Below are 13,910 nucleotides of genomic sequence, written 5' to 3' on the forward strand. Positions count from 1 at the left end.
AAATACCATATTTAATTAATTTTTCTGTAATCAAAATCGCACATAATAGCTGTTACATGTACTGATCTATCTTCTGATCACTCTCCTGTACTAATAAAGATATGTGAACAACCTATATTCGTTGATCCAAATGTGGATCTAACATCTTACAAAACGAATTTGCTAAAATATGAAAAATACGTGAGCAGCCACATTAATATTGAGCAAAAACTAAATACAGGAAGAGATATTGACGAAAGCATAAGAGAACTCAATCATATAGCAGCTGTCTTAGCAACACCAAATAAAAACTACAAATCGCTTGGTCCTAGAAAATCTCTAATAAACAAATAGAAAAGCTGGTAAATGAAAAAAGTCTGCAAGACATGAATGGCATATAAATTGCTCCCCTTCCACTCAGCTTCAATTGAAATCTGCTGTACGAAAATTAAAAAAAAACGGCTAAACGTGAGGAAAAATTCAACACTAAAATTTATATAAAGACACTGTGTCCAAATTCAAGCAAGCAATATTCATTTTGGAAAGCCCAAAAGTCAATGAAGCCATCAACTGACTCCAACATGCCTATACGAGACTTGTTTGGAAATTGGACTCGAAGTGAAGAAGAAAAGGCTAATCGTGTTGCAAATCACATAGAAAAGTTATTTCAACCTAATTTACCAAATTTACCAAAGAACAATTTTAAGCTGTCAATCTTACCCAACACAGCTAACAAATCGCTCGAGCCTTTAAAAACTCCACTTTCTGAAATTATTGGAATCATAAAAGAAGTTTGTACAAAACAATCGCCGGGTCATGATAATATTACCCCAAAAATACTAATTGAGTTACCAATTATTGCTGTAAGAGATGCTCTCTTTGCCCTTCAATGCAATTCTTAGTTTCGGATACTATCCAATTTCATGGAAAAAGTCGAAGATTATCTTGACCTACCTGGGAAAAGACTTAACACTGCCGTCCTCATACAGACCAATCAGTTGTTCAAATATCATTGAACATGCTTATTTATCAGCAAAGCCGAGGGAAAGAAATGATTATTAGTGGACTGTATAACTTATTACAATAGCTACAATATTTCTTATCTTATTTGTAAATAATATAAAATCGTGTAAATATAAATATATTAATTATTCCGCCTTTTTTGAAGTAATGATCCTGTTCAATTTTGAACATTCTCTTGGGCGGCAAAAGTGACTGCAGCTTGTAGTCGTCGCCTGGTTTTCAATCGATAGTAAATGAAGATTTCTGCTAGCACGCCGATTATAAAGAATAACAATGCGTACTGAATTACCATGTTCATTTTTGAACACAGTCCTTTACCTTGTCTTTCTAAAATATTTGAAAAAGTATTGCTATCAAAAGTGTCTTCTTTCGTCCACGAAAATAATACAATACCAACGTATTAATTCGGAATTCGTGCGAAGCATGGCACAAAAGAGCAAGTAAATAAAATACTAACGAAATAAGGAAAGCATTGGAGAACAGGGAGTACTGTTCAGCAATATTTCTAGATCTAGTTCAACCGTTTGATAAGGTATGACATGATGGCCTTTTATATAAGAATAAAAAATTCGACCTTTTGAATTTTATAAAACATTGGAGTTTCATTTAAATTTTATTTATGATAAAAATGGGAGATTTTATATCTGATGAACGACAGATAAGGGCTGGTGTACCACAGGGCAGTGTTTTAGGCCCAACTCTATACATCATATATATGTACAGCAGATCTTTCATCAGCTAATAATGTATTAACATCAACTTTTGCGAATGACATAGCTTTAGTGAGCCTTAACAATTGCCAAATTTTAGCATCAAGAATATTATCCGAGAACGTTAGTTCTGTCGAAGAATGCCTAGCGAACTGGCACTATAAATGTGAATTAACGGAGGTGTAAGCATGTTACATTTTCGCTAAGACCAAAAGAGTGTCCGCCAGTAAACATAAACAATATTTTAGAAACCCAAGCGAACAAAGTAACATTCCTTGGTATTCACCTAGATAGAAGGCTCACGTGGAGAAAACACATCTCTAGTAAAATAGCATGTATGAAGATTAGAGCTGCAAGTTTAATTGGATTGTAAATAAAAACTCTAAACTTAGCCTAGAAAATGCTTTTATATAATGCGGTCATAAAGCCGAATTGGGTGTATGACATTTCATCTACATATACAGTAAAGGACATAACTGTTCACGAAAATACCAAAACTTTTCTTAAAGCTTAGAAATTTTATTAGACACCTTACACAAAAAAAAATGTATACATTTAAAAGAGTAGTAAATTTGCTTTCAAATCCAATAACTTCTCTAATTCTAAAATTTAAACATAACGTATTAAAAATACTTAATTTTCAGAAGATATAAGTGTGAACACTTTTGTCCGTAGACTCAAAAGTTCGGTCTCTATTTTGTGTGACCAAAGCGCGATTTTTTTAAAGCTTGAATCCTTTTTGGCATATTATTTATGAGGTTGTCTAAAATGTTTGGGCTTATATTTTGCCATGCGTGGAGAGCCCGCTCCCACAATTCATTAACCGTTTTTGGAATATCCTTTTCAGCAAAAATTTTTATTTTTAAAATCGCCCAAAGGATCTCAATGGGATTCAAATCTGGGGACTGCAGAGGCCAATCGAGCAGTTTAATCCCGTTATCCACAAACCACGATTTGGTAACTTTTGCAGTATGCTTCGGGTCGTTATCCTGCATGAAAATATCTTCTTGGCCACGTTCGAGTCCAAATATATCTAGACTTGGAAGACATGAGTCCTCCAGAATATCAATATAGTCTGTGGCACGCATTATACCATCGATCCTCCGAAGGACACCCAGCTAATTTCCGCGAAAACAGCCCCAAGCCATCAGTGATCCACCTCCAAATTTCATTGTTTGGCATATGTTGCGCTCCTGTCCATGCACGCCCATCTGATCCTATTCGATTTATTTTAGTTTCGTCAGACCAAGTCACTCTCTTCCAATCATCGATTGTGATGTGTTCATATTTTTTGGCAAACTCCAAACGAGCCTTACGGTGTTTGTCACTTAAGAGAGTTTTTTTTACCATTGCTCTAGCCTTGAGCCCGTTATTTTTTAGGCATCTTCTTACTGTTTTGTCGCTGACATTCACTCCATGGACCTCTCTAATGATTTTATTGGTTTCCACTGCGGTATTTGTTGCTCCTGTAACAATTAAGCGCCTAGCTATTCGTGCTACAACTGAGGATAACTTCTTCGGACGGCCTCCACTATTTCGTGGTACTGTTAAATCATTCTGCTTTTTTATACTCTCGCAACAATGTTGCTAAGGAGAGTATTATAGTTTTGTTCACGGTTGTTTGTAAGTCCTAAAACTAAAAGAGTCAGATATAGGGTTATATATACCAAAGTGATCAGGGTGACGAGTAGAGTTGAAATCCGGATGTCTGTCTGTCTGTCCGTCCGTCTGTCCGTCCGTCCGTCCGTGCAAGCTGTAACTTGAGTAAAAATTGAGATATCATGATGAAACTTGGTACACGTATTCCTTGGTTCTATAAGAAGGTTAAGTTCGAAGATGGGTAAAATCGGCCTACTGCCACGCCCACAAAATGGCGGAAACCGAAAACCTATAAAGTGTCATAACTAAGCCATAAATAAAGATATTAAAGTGAAATTTGGCACAAAGGATCGCATTAGGGAGGGGCATATTTGGACGTAATTTTTTTGGAAAAGTGGGCGTGGTCCCGCCCCCTACTAAGTTTTTTGTACATATCTCGGAAACTACTATAGCTATGTCAACCAAACTCTACAGAGTCGTTTCCTTCAGGCATTTCCATATACAGTTCAAAAATGGAAGAAATCGGATAATAACCACGCCCACCTCCTATACAAAGGTTATGTTGAAAATCACTAAAAGTGCGTTAACCGACTAACAAAAAACGTCAGAAACACTAAAATTTTACGGAAGAAATTGCAGAAGGAAGCTGCACCCAGGCTTTTTTTAAAAATTGAAATAGGCGTGACCTCGGCCACTTATGGACCAAAAATCATATCTCAGGAACTACTAGACCGATTTCAATGAAATTCGGTATATAATATTTCCTTAATACCCTGATTACATGTACGAAATATGGGTGAAATCGGTTCACAACCGCGCCTTCTTCCAATATAACGCAAATTTGAATTCCATCTGATGCCTTTTCTGTATAATACGAGTATATACATTAGGAACCAATGTAGATAGCGGAATAAAACTTTACAAAAATACGGTTTTTGAAAAATATGTAAATGACGTATAATGAAATCTCGATTATCACTTTATCATGCGAGAGTATAAAATGTTCGGTGACACCCGAACTTAGCCCTTCCTTACTTGTTATTTTAGTAATTAATCTCAGAGAAATTTTATATTTTTTTTGCGATTTCTCGTTAAGAAACACAATTTTTAATGTCTTCCAGCACATTTTACTTCAAAACAGGATTAACGGCTTTTCCCATCATAAAGCAACTAAAAATTTATTTTTTAGGATTTAAATATTTAAACATTAAATGTAAATTAACTAAATAAATAAGTAAACTTTTCCTTTTCCGTGTTAAAATTAAACTTGGAACTCAATTGTGCACAAAAGCTTATTGTGGTCAAAACTGTTCATACACTATTTCTGTTTTCTTCGACTCATAGAAACAGTAAAAGTCCCGTTAGTTTAAAAAAGTGCTACTGGCTGGTAATTAACGTAACGCTTGAGAATTTACAATAGAAAACAAGTAAGGAAGGGCTAAGTTCGGGTGTCACCGAACATTTTATACTCTCGCATGATAAAGTGATAATCGAGATTTCATTATACGTCATTTACATATTTTTCAAATACCGTATTTTTGTAAAGTTTTATTCCGCTATCATCATTGGTTCCTAATGTATGTACTCGTATTATACAGAAAAGGCATCAGATGGAATTCAAAATATTGTTATATTGGAAGAAGGCGTGGTTGTGAACCGATTTCACCTATATTTTGTACATGTCATCAGGGTGTTAAGAAAACATTATATACCGAATTTCATTGAAATCGGTCTAGTCGGTCTAGTAGTTCCTGAGATATGGTTTTTGGTCCATAAGTGGGCGAGGCCACGCCCATTTTCAATTTTTAAAAAAAGCCTGGGTGCAACTTCCTTCTGCCACTTCTTCCGTAAAATTTAGTGTTTCTGACGTTTTTGGTTAGTCGGTTAACGCACTTTTAGTGATTTTGAACATAACCTTTGTATGGGAGGTGGGCGTGGTTATTATCCGATTTCTTCCATTTTTGAACTGTATATGGAAATGCCTGAAGGAAACGACTCTGTAGAGTTTGGTTGACATAGCTATAGTAGTTTACGAGATATGTACAAAAAACTTAGTAGGGGGCGGGGCCACGCCCACTTTTCCAAAAAAATTACGTCAAAATATGCCCCTTCCTAATGCGATCCTTTGTGCCAAATTTCACTTTAATATCTTTATTTATGGCTTAGTTATGACACTTTATAGGTTTTCGGTTTCCGCCATTTTGTGGGCGTGGCAGGGGGCCGATTTTGCCCATCTTCGAACTTAACCTTCTTATGGAGCCAAGAAATACGTGTACCAAGTTTCATCAAGATATCTCAATTTTTACTCAAGTTACAGCTTGCACGGACGGACGGACAGACGGACGGACAGACAGACATCCGGATTTCAACTCTACTCGTCACCCTGATCACTTTGGTATATATAACCCTATATCTGACTCTTTTAGTTTTAGGACTTACAAACAACCGTTATGTGAACAAAACTATAATACTCTCCTTAGCAACTTTGTTGCGAGAGTATAAAAAAATATTGCCAGACTGGTTTCATATTTATGAAATAGCAAGCGAATTCAAATTTCATATATTCTTGAACACTTTTGTCCCTTACTGTATATATGTAAATCTTCTGACCGTGTGTTTGTAATTGAACTGCTCCTAAACAGCTGGACCGATTTTGATGAAATTTTTTGTGTGTGTTTAAGGAGATTCGAGGATGTTTTAGATTCACAATTTGGTCCACTGGAAAATGTTTTTTTAAATTAATTTTTCATTTGTAATTAATTGCTAATTTTGGAATGTTTTACATTGGATCCGATAGATTGCGCTACCATCGCAGTATCCAATATTCAAACCTTAAATTGGCGTAAACGTGTAATAAACAAAACGATGCAAAAGTAAAAGGCGACATCTGTAGACAAGTTTTCATAATGTGGATAGAGTTCATAAGTAATAAATTGGGTGATTCAGTACATCTATGTGTAGCTATATCTATATATAAAAAAGAAAGTTGTGTTAGTTGCACCATTTATAACTCAAGAACAGCTAAACCGATTTGGCTCCAGATTGGTGGAGAAGTAGCTTAGAACCTGAGTAAGGACATAGGATACCTCTTATATCTCTATGTCAAAATTTAATACGACTCATAAATACAAAAATTATATTTCAAATAATAAGCATTTGTTTAAAATTTATGTTTGCAGGAATCATTTGGATATATGCGTACAATTATAGACAGATTCTTCCTCAAAAATAATATTATTGCTAAGTATTTCGAATAGTAGAAAGGAACTACAACCAAATATGCAGTAAAATAGACGTGCATCCTAAACCTTTTCAGCCGACTTTTTCGTCCTTCCACGCATGAGAACCGGTTCATCAAGTGCAGTCCACTAGAATGACAGTCGATTGGACTTCAGTGGGAAATGATGGAGTTATGTTTCCATTGTCACACACCCACGCAAAAATTCGGTTTTATTACGATTAAAGAACACTCAAACACTTCTCACAATCAGTTATTCGTTGTTTTTGTTGGATTATGCACTTGCGAGGCGCCCACTTTGCACAGAGCTTTCGCCTCTTGAAGCTTAGCAAATATCTTTTCATCGGTGGATTTCCCTTAGCCCAAATTCAACAGCGTTTTCCCCCAAAACGCAATGCTTAATTAACACTCGAAAAGCATTATGATCCTTTTTTTTTTAAACTAACACAAGTTGCTTCATAAAAATGCTATATCTCATTAACTAATAGTTATAATCCAACTAATAGAAATCATATAGATGGTAGTAGTATTATCTATGTATCAGCCACAGTGAAGCGTGGACGGGTTCTCTAGTATATCATTAAATATTAGTATCATATAAAGTTTCCGATCAAAACAGCTTAGAACAATCACGTGTTCACCATGGTACATGCATAACGAAAATATCGATAAATACCTTGGAATTCCATTAGTAAAGAAAGAAGTAGAAGACAGCAGAATTAAATACATATCTAAACTCCTAGATCACCCAAACCCTTTGAGAAGAGATATGCCTGCGTATTAAAGAGCAATGTATCACCAAATCACTAGCTTGAGCCTGTCTAGTTTTTAAATAGATTTAACATTTTATAACTTATTGTTAGGCTTTAAAAAAAGCAGATCTATTAAATAAAATAATTTTGAAAAAAAAATCTCCTAAACCACTTAAGCTACCGCAAATACCAAATTTGCTGGGTGCAAATCTTATAAGTTCTTCTTCTACCGACAGTGTGAAAATTAATGAAATGGGAGTGAGACCCCGCGCGCTCCCCATATAACGGTACTGTTAATAACTAAATACGCCAGAAGCATTCAACTTTACCACAAAGAGAGTATATGAGAGCTTTATGGTGGGATAAAACTTCGCACAAATAATGTCATTAGTGTGTGCCACCATATGACCAAAAATTGTTGAAATTCAATAAAAACTATTTGTTTGGACCCCGGTACCTTTGGTTGACTTTTGATCCAAAATATCGGTCAATATGTGATACATATACTTATACTACAAAAAAATTTTCGAACTTCGGCTTGACTTTGTACCGCATATAGCGGAAAATATTTGAGTTATTCCAAAGAAAATAAGAGAGCGTGTTTTAGTCATAACAGTATATTTATGTGCCTAAAATAGATACATTTTAGCGAAAACATGGTCTAGCCCCTATATAACAAATATCAGGATTTTCGAACATCCGGCTGACTTTACTTTATATGATTGGTTTTACATCTTAAAGGTTCGTATCCAGCTCTCAAGTAATTGCTCAAGAAGAAAAATACATTATTTCTTCACGTAATATTGACAGCTGGTTGCGGATTGTGAATAATCCACAATAGAAGAGCAAGAGAGAATGAACAAAGAAAATAAACTTTGTGCGTAATTTGTATGTATATATGTGTGTAGTAACATAAATAGGAGGATGGAGTCATGTGTAGAAGTTGGTTGAGGAAAGTTCTCTGATCGCCCTTCACTTGGGAGTGGCCAGAAACGATTCTTTTGCACATGGCTCAAGCAGCTCACTACTTCCGGTCTTTGACCAAGTATCCTCTGGGTAGCGTAAGAACATCCGTTCGAAGGCGAGCTAATGTGAGAAGGCGAAACATCCCCTGCATAGGGTTGTGCGCTGGGTTTGGGACCCGCCACGTAAAAAACACCCCCAATGAAAATAAAAACTCAGCCTCGGATGAGAGACCCCCCTTTTGATAACGACCATGGCAAACGAAATAAGGACTACGATTTGAGGGCATGCACCTGGAATGTCCGGACCCTTAATTGGGAAGGTGCCGCTGCCCAGCTGGTTGCTGTCCTCGCAAAAATAAAGGCTGACATCACCGCCTTCCAAGAAATGCGATGGACGGGACAAGGACAGAGACGAGTAGGTCCTTGTGACATTTACTACAGTGGCCATATAAAGGAGCGCAAGTTTGGTGTTGGATTCGTGGTGGGAGAGAGACTCTGTCGCCGAGTACTATCATTCACTCCGGTGAATGAACCTCTAGCCACAATCCATATCAAAGCGAGGTTCTTCAACATATCGCTGATTTGCGCCCACGCCCCGACGGAAGAGAAGGACGATGTGACCAAAGATGCCTTCTATGAGCGCTTAGAGCGCGCTTATGAGAGCTGCCCCCGCCACGTTGTCAAAATCGTGCTTGGCGACTTTAACGCCAGGGTGGGCAAAGAAGGTATATTTGGCACTACGGTCGGTAAATTCAGCCTACACGACGAAACATCCCCAAATGGGTTGAGGCTGATTGACTTCGCCGGGGCCCGAAATATGGTTATCTGTAGTACTAGATTCCAGCATAAGAAGATTCATCAAGCTACCTGGCTGTCTCCGGATCGAAAAACTACCAACCAGATCGATCATGTTGTGATAGATGGAAGACACATCTCCAGTGTTTTAGATGTGCGTGTGCTCCGAGGTCCTAACATCGACTCGGACCACTATCTTGTTGCAGCCAAGATTCGTACATGCCTCTGCGCAGCAAAAAACGCACGCCAACAAACACAAGGAAGGTTCGACGTCGAAAAGCTGCAATCACAACAGACTGCCGAACGATTTTCTACTCGGCTTGCACTCCTGCTCTCTGAGAGCACTCGTCAACAACTCGGTATAAGGGAACTGTGGGACGGCATTTCAAAGTCCTTACGTACAGCTGCAACCGAAACCATTGGTTTTCGGAAAGTGCAAAAGGACAGCTGGTACGACGAGGAGTGCCGTGTCGCAGCGGAGAGAAAACAGGCTGCCTACCTCGCAACGTTACGATCGACCACTACACGTGCGGGATGGGATAGATACCGGGAGTTGAAGAGGGAAGCGAGACGCATTTGCAGACAGAAGAAGAAAGAGGCCGAAGTGCGTGAGTACGAAGAGCTTGATAAGCTGGCCGACAACGGTAATGCTCGAAAATTCTACGAAAAAATGCGGCGGCTTACAGAAGATTTCAAGACCGGAGCATACTCTTGGAGAACCCCCAAAGGTGATCTAGTCACTGACGCCCAGAGCATAGTTAAATTATGGAGGGAACACTTCTCCAGCCTGCTGAATGGCAGTGAACGCACAACAGCAGGAGAAGGAGAACCCGATTCCCCAATCGATGACGATGGAGCAGACGTTCCATTACCCGACCATGAAGAAGTTCGAATAGCAATTGCCCGCCTCAAGAACAACAAAGCGGCAGGGGCCGACGGACTGCCCGCCGAGCTATTCAAACACGGCGGCGAAGAACTAATAGGGAGCATGCATCAGCTTCTTTGGAAAATATGGTCAGACGAAAGCATGCCCAACGATTGTAATTTAAGTGTGCTATGCCAAAGCCATAAAAAAGGAAAACCCACAATCTGCGCCAGCTACCGTGGGATCAGCCTCCTCAACATCACATATAAGGTTCTATCGAGCGTATTGTGTGAAAGATTAAAGCCCACCGTCAACAAACTGATTGGACCTTATCAGTGTGGTTTCAGACCTGGAAAATCAACAACCGACCAGATATTCACCATGCGCCAAATCTTGGAAAAGACCCGTGAAAGGAGAATCGACACACACCACCTCTTCGTCGATTTCAAAGCTGCTTTCGATAGCACGAAAAGGAGCTGCCTTTATGCCGCGATGTCTGAATTTGGTATCCCCGCAAAACTAATACGGCTGTGTAAACCGACGTTGAGTAACACCAAAAGCTCCGTCAGGATCGAAAAGGACCTCTCCGAGCCGTTCGATTCCAAGGCGACTCCCTATCGTGCGACTTCTTCAACCTGCTTCTGGAGAAAATAGTTCGAGCTGCAGAACTAAATAGAGAAGGTACCATCTTCTATAAGAGTGTACAGCTGCTGGTGTATGCCGATGATATTGATATCATCGGCCTCAACACCCGCCTGTTAGTTCTGCTTTCTCCAGGCTGGACAAGAAAGCACAGAAAATGGGTCTGGCAGTGAACGAGGGCAAAACGAAATATCTCCTGTCATCAAACAAACAGTCGTCGCACTCGCGACTTGGCTCTCATGTCACTGTTGACAGTCATAACTTTGAAGTTGTAGATAATTTCGTCTATCTTGGAACCAGCGTAAACACCACCAACAATGTCAGCCTGCTACTTCGGACTGAGTAGGCAATTGAAAAGTAAAGTCCCCTCTCGACGAACAGAAACCAAACTCTATAAGTCGCTCATAATTCCCGTCCTGCTATATGGTGCAGAGGCTTGGGCGATGACAGCAACCGATGAGTCGACGTTGCGAGTTTTCGAGAGAAAAATTCTGCAAAAGATTTATGGTCGTTTGCGCATTGGCCACGGCGAATATCGCGTTCGATGGAACGATGAGCTGTACGAGATATACGACGACATTGACATAGTTCAGGGAATTAAAAGGCAGCGGCTACGCTGGCAAGGTCATGTTGTCCGGATGGATGAAAACACTCCAGCTCTGAAAGTATTCGACGCAGTACCCGCCGGGGGAGGCAGAGGAAGAGGAAGACCTCCACTCCGTTGGAAGGGCCAAGTGGAGAAGAACCTGGCTTCGCTTGGAATATCCAACTGGCGCCACGTAGCGAAAAGAAGAAACGACTGGCGCGCTGTTGTTAACTCGGCTATAATCGCGTAAGCGGTGTCTACGCCAATTAAGAAGAAGAAGAACATAAATATTTTCCCTGCGATTTAAGGAATGTTGTTGATGATTGGTAAGTTTTATACAACATTTCAAAATGAAATAAACTTCATAATACTGATTTTAACTAATTTAGGATGAATTCAACGATTACTTTGAACTTCCTTCAATAAACAATTGTTGATTTCATGTTTCTTCGCAAAACCAGGTTTGCCATATTCGCATTTTATTGAAAAAATTTATTAAAAATTAGTACTAGATTACTTTAGAGCTGCATACTAGCACAAGTAAATTTATCGCAGAAAAGTTTCTTGACCGTTTCTCAAGCATTTTTTTATATGAATTTTTTACATTTCTTGAGAGCTGGATACTAAGCTTAAAGTATTTCCCTGGTTTTTATTCTTGCAAGTTGCAAGAGTGTAAAATATTCGGTTGCACCCGAACTCAGCTCTTCCTTACTTGTGTATTTATTTTTAGAAGAAGCAGCATTTTCTCAAATCTTTGGATTAACGAAGATCTTAATTTTCCTGCTTTTACTACGATCAGACACCTCTAGGGATTGTTTACTTGGGCGCCCAGTACTTATTTTATGCAAGTGACCAAAATCATTCAACGTGTTTTTTTTAAGGCAGTTGAAAGATGTTGAAAAAATGTAAGTTTATATGATAAGTAGAAACCCTGTAGTTCAGTAAAACAAAATAATTTATAACTCCAACCCCCAATCTTATGGCTTAACAAAAACACTAATCTCTAAAAACGGAAAATATGTATTTGCTTTTGTTTACATATCATTGCTTTCCCGAGAAAATACAAAATATTAAATTAACTAAATTAAATTGTGTGTTATTAAAACTAAGTACATACCATGTAGTCCAGAATCCATAACAAATATTTTGCAGAATTCACTTCACGCAACTCAAAACACCACTTGCAATTTCGAGAATAATATAGTGTTTCGTGAATTAGGACTTGCGCACGAACAACGCACATAGGAGCATTTTCTTTCAAAAACCGGTGAAAATTACAAACTCTAGTGATGCTACTCAAAATTGATTTTTTTAGAATCTAAGTAACCGTACTACAATAAGCCGATTAAATTATTGCCCTTCAGTCCGCTATATTGCCACACAAGTAGTCGGAACCTAGACTTCGTTCAGTATGCACTAGGGATGGAAAGATTGTTTACAGAATCAATTCTCGATTCCGATTATTTTTTTATATTTTTCGATTCTAAGAATCGACTAATTGAGCGCAAGAATCGATTCTTTCGATTTTAATCGATTTTAAATTAAAAGGACAAAAATTTATTTATTAAATCACAAGGCATAAATTGAATGAATAATTCAAATCGATTAAATAAAACACATAAATATTTAAAAACAATTATATTTTTTTGTCTATAAATTATGTACCAAGAACATGACATTTCATATAATTTTTTTTTAAATAATTCAAGTTGTTTAAACCAGTTTAATAAAATAAGTTTTAAATAAATTTAAAATATTTGATTAAGCTAGACGTACTATTATTATATTTTAATTGCTTTCCACATTGGTAACACCGGACATTCGACCTGTTGTTTATTTTTTTAAAGTAATACCATACAGCGCTAGGCGCCATTTTAATAAATTTATCGTCAAGAATTAAGAATCGCGAGTTTTCTTGTGCAAACTAGTCACTTAATTAATAGTAAAGTCGAATGTCAAGAATCGATTCTTAATCGACTTCGACTACTGAAGATCGGTTCCGAAAACTTGATTATTTTACGAGAAAACTCGATTCTCTAGTAGAATCGGAATCGAGTTTACCATCCCTAGTACGCACTTCCGCTGATGCAACTCTGAGGGCTGCGGTGCGGTGCACTCTGGTCATTACCTTACTCCGGTTTTCATTTTTAAGCACGTCGGCCCAGATCTCGGTTCCGTATAGTAAGACGCTGATTGTCGTCGACATTAGGAGCTTTCTCTTTTCTTGGCTGGGGCCCCCTATGTTGGCCATTAATCGGCTCAGTTGAGAGGTGATCTTCGCTGCCTTTCCTGCGGCGTGCTGGATTTGAACCCAGAGGGTTAGTCTGAGGTCCAGTCTTACGCCTAGGTAGTTTACTGCTCTCTGTGTCCTAAGAATATCCGTAGGTGTGTGCATGCTTATCTCGAGAGGTATGTGCTTGTTTGTTTGCAGCAGTAGCTCTGTTTCCTCGGTAGCGAGCTGGAGGTTGTGTGTGTCGAGCCATGTTTGCGTCCGTATCATGATCTGATTCAGCTTTCGTCGTGCTTCTTCTGTGTCCCTTGCTGTGATTACTGCCGCAATGTCGTCCGCGTAGCAAATTAAATATGATTCGTCTGGCATTTATAGTTTTAATATAGCGTCATAACTAATGTTTCATAAGTCTGCGACTAGAATGGATCCTTGTGCTGCTCCTGACGTAACTGTGACCGTGACGTCTGTCGTGACCCTTCTTTAGTTTCCTACAGCAGTTTTATGTTGCTAAGGTAGCTCCGCACCA

The sequence above is a fragment of the Bactrocera neohumeralis genome, unplaced genomic scaffold (genome assembly GCF_024586455.1).
Source record: "Bactrocera neohumeralis isolate Rockhampton unplaced genomic scaffold, APGP_CSIRO_Bneo_wtdbg2-racon-allhic-juicebox.fasta_v2 cluster10, whole genome shotgun sequence".
NCBI lineage: Eukaryota > Metazoa > Arthropoda > Insecta > Diptera > Tephritidae > Bactrocera > Bactrocera neohumeralis.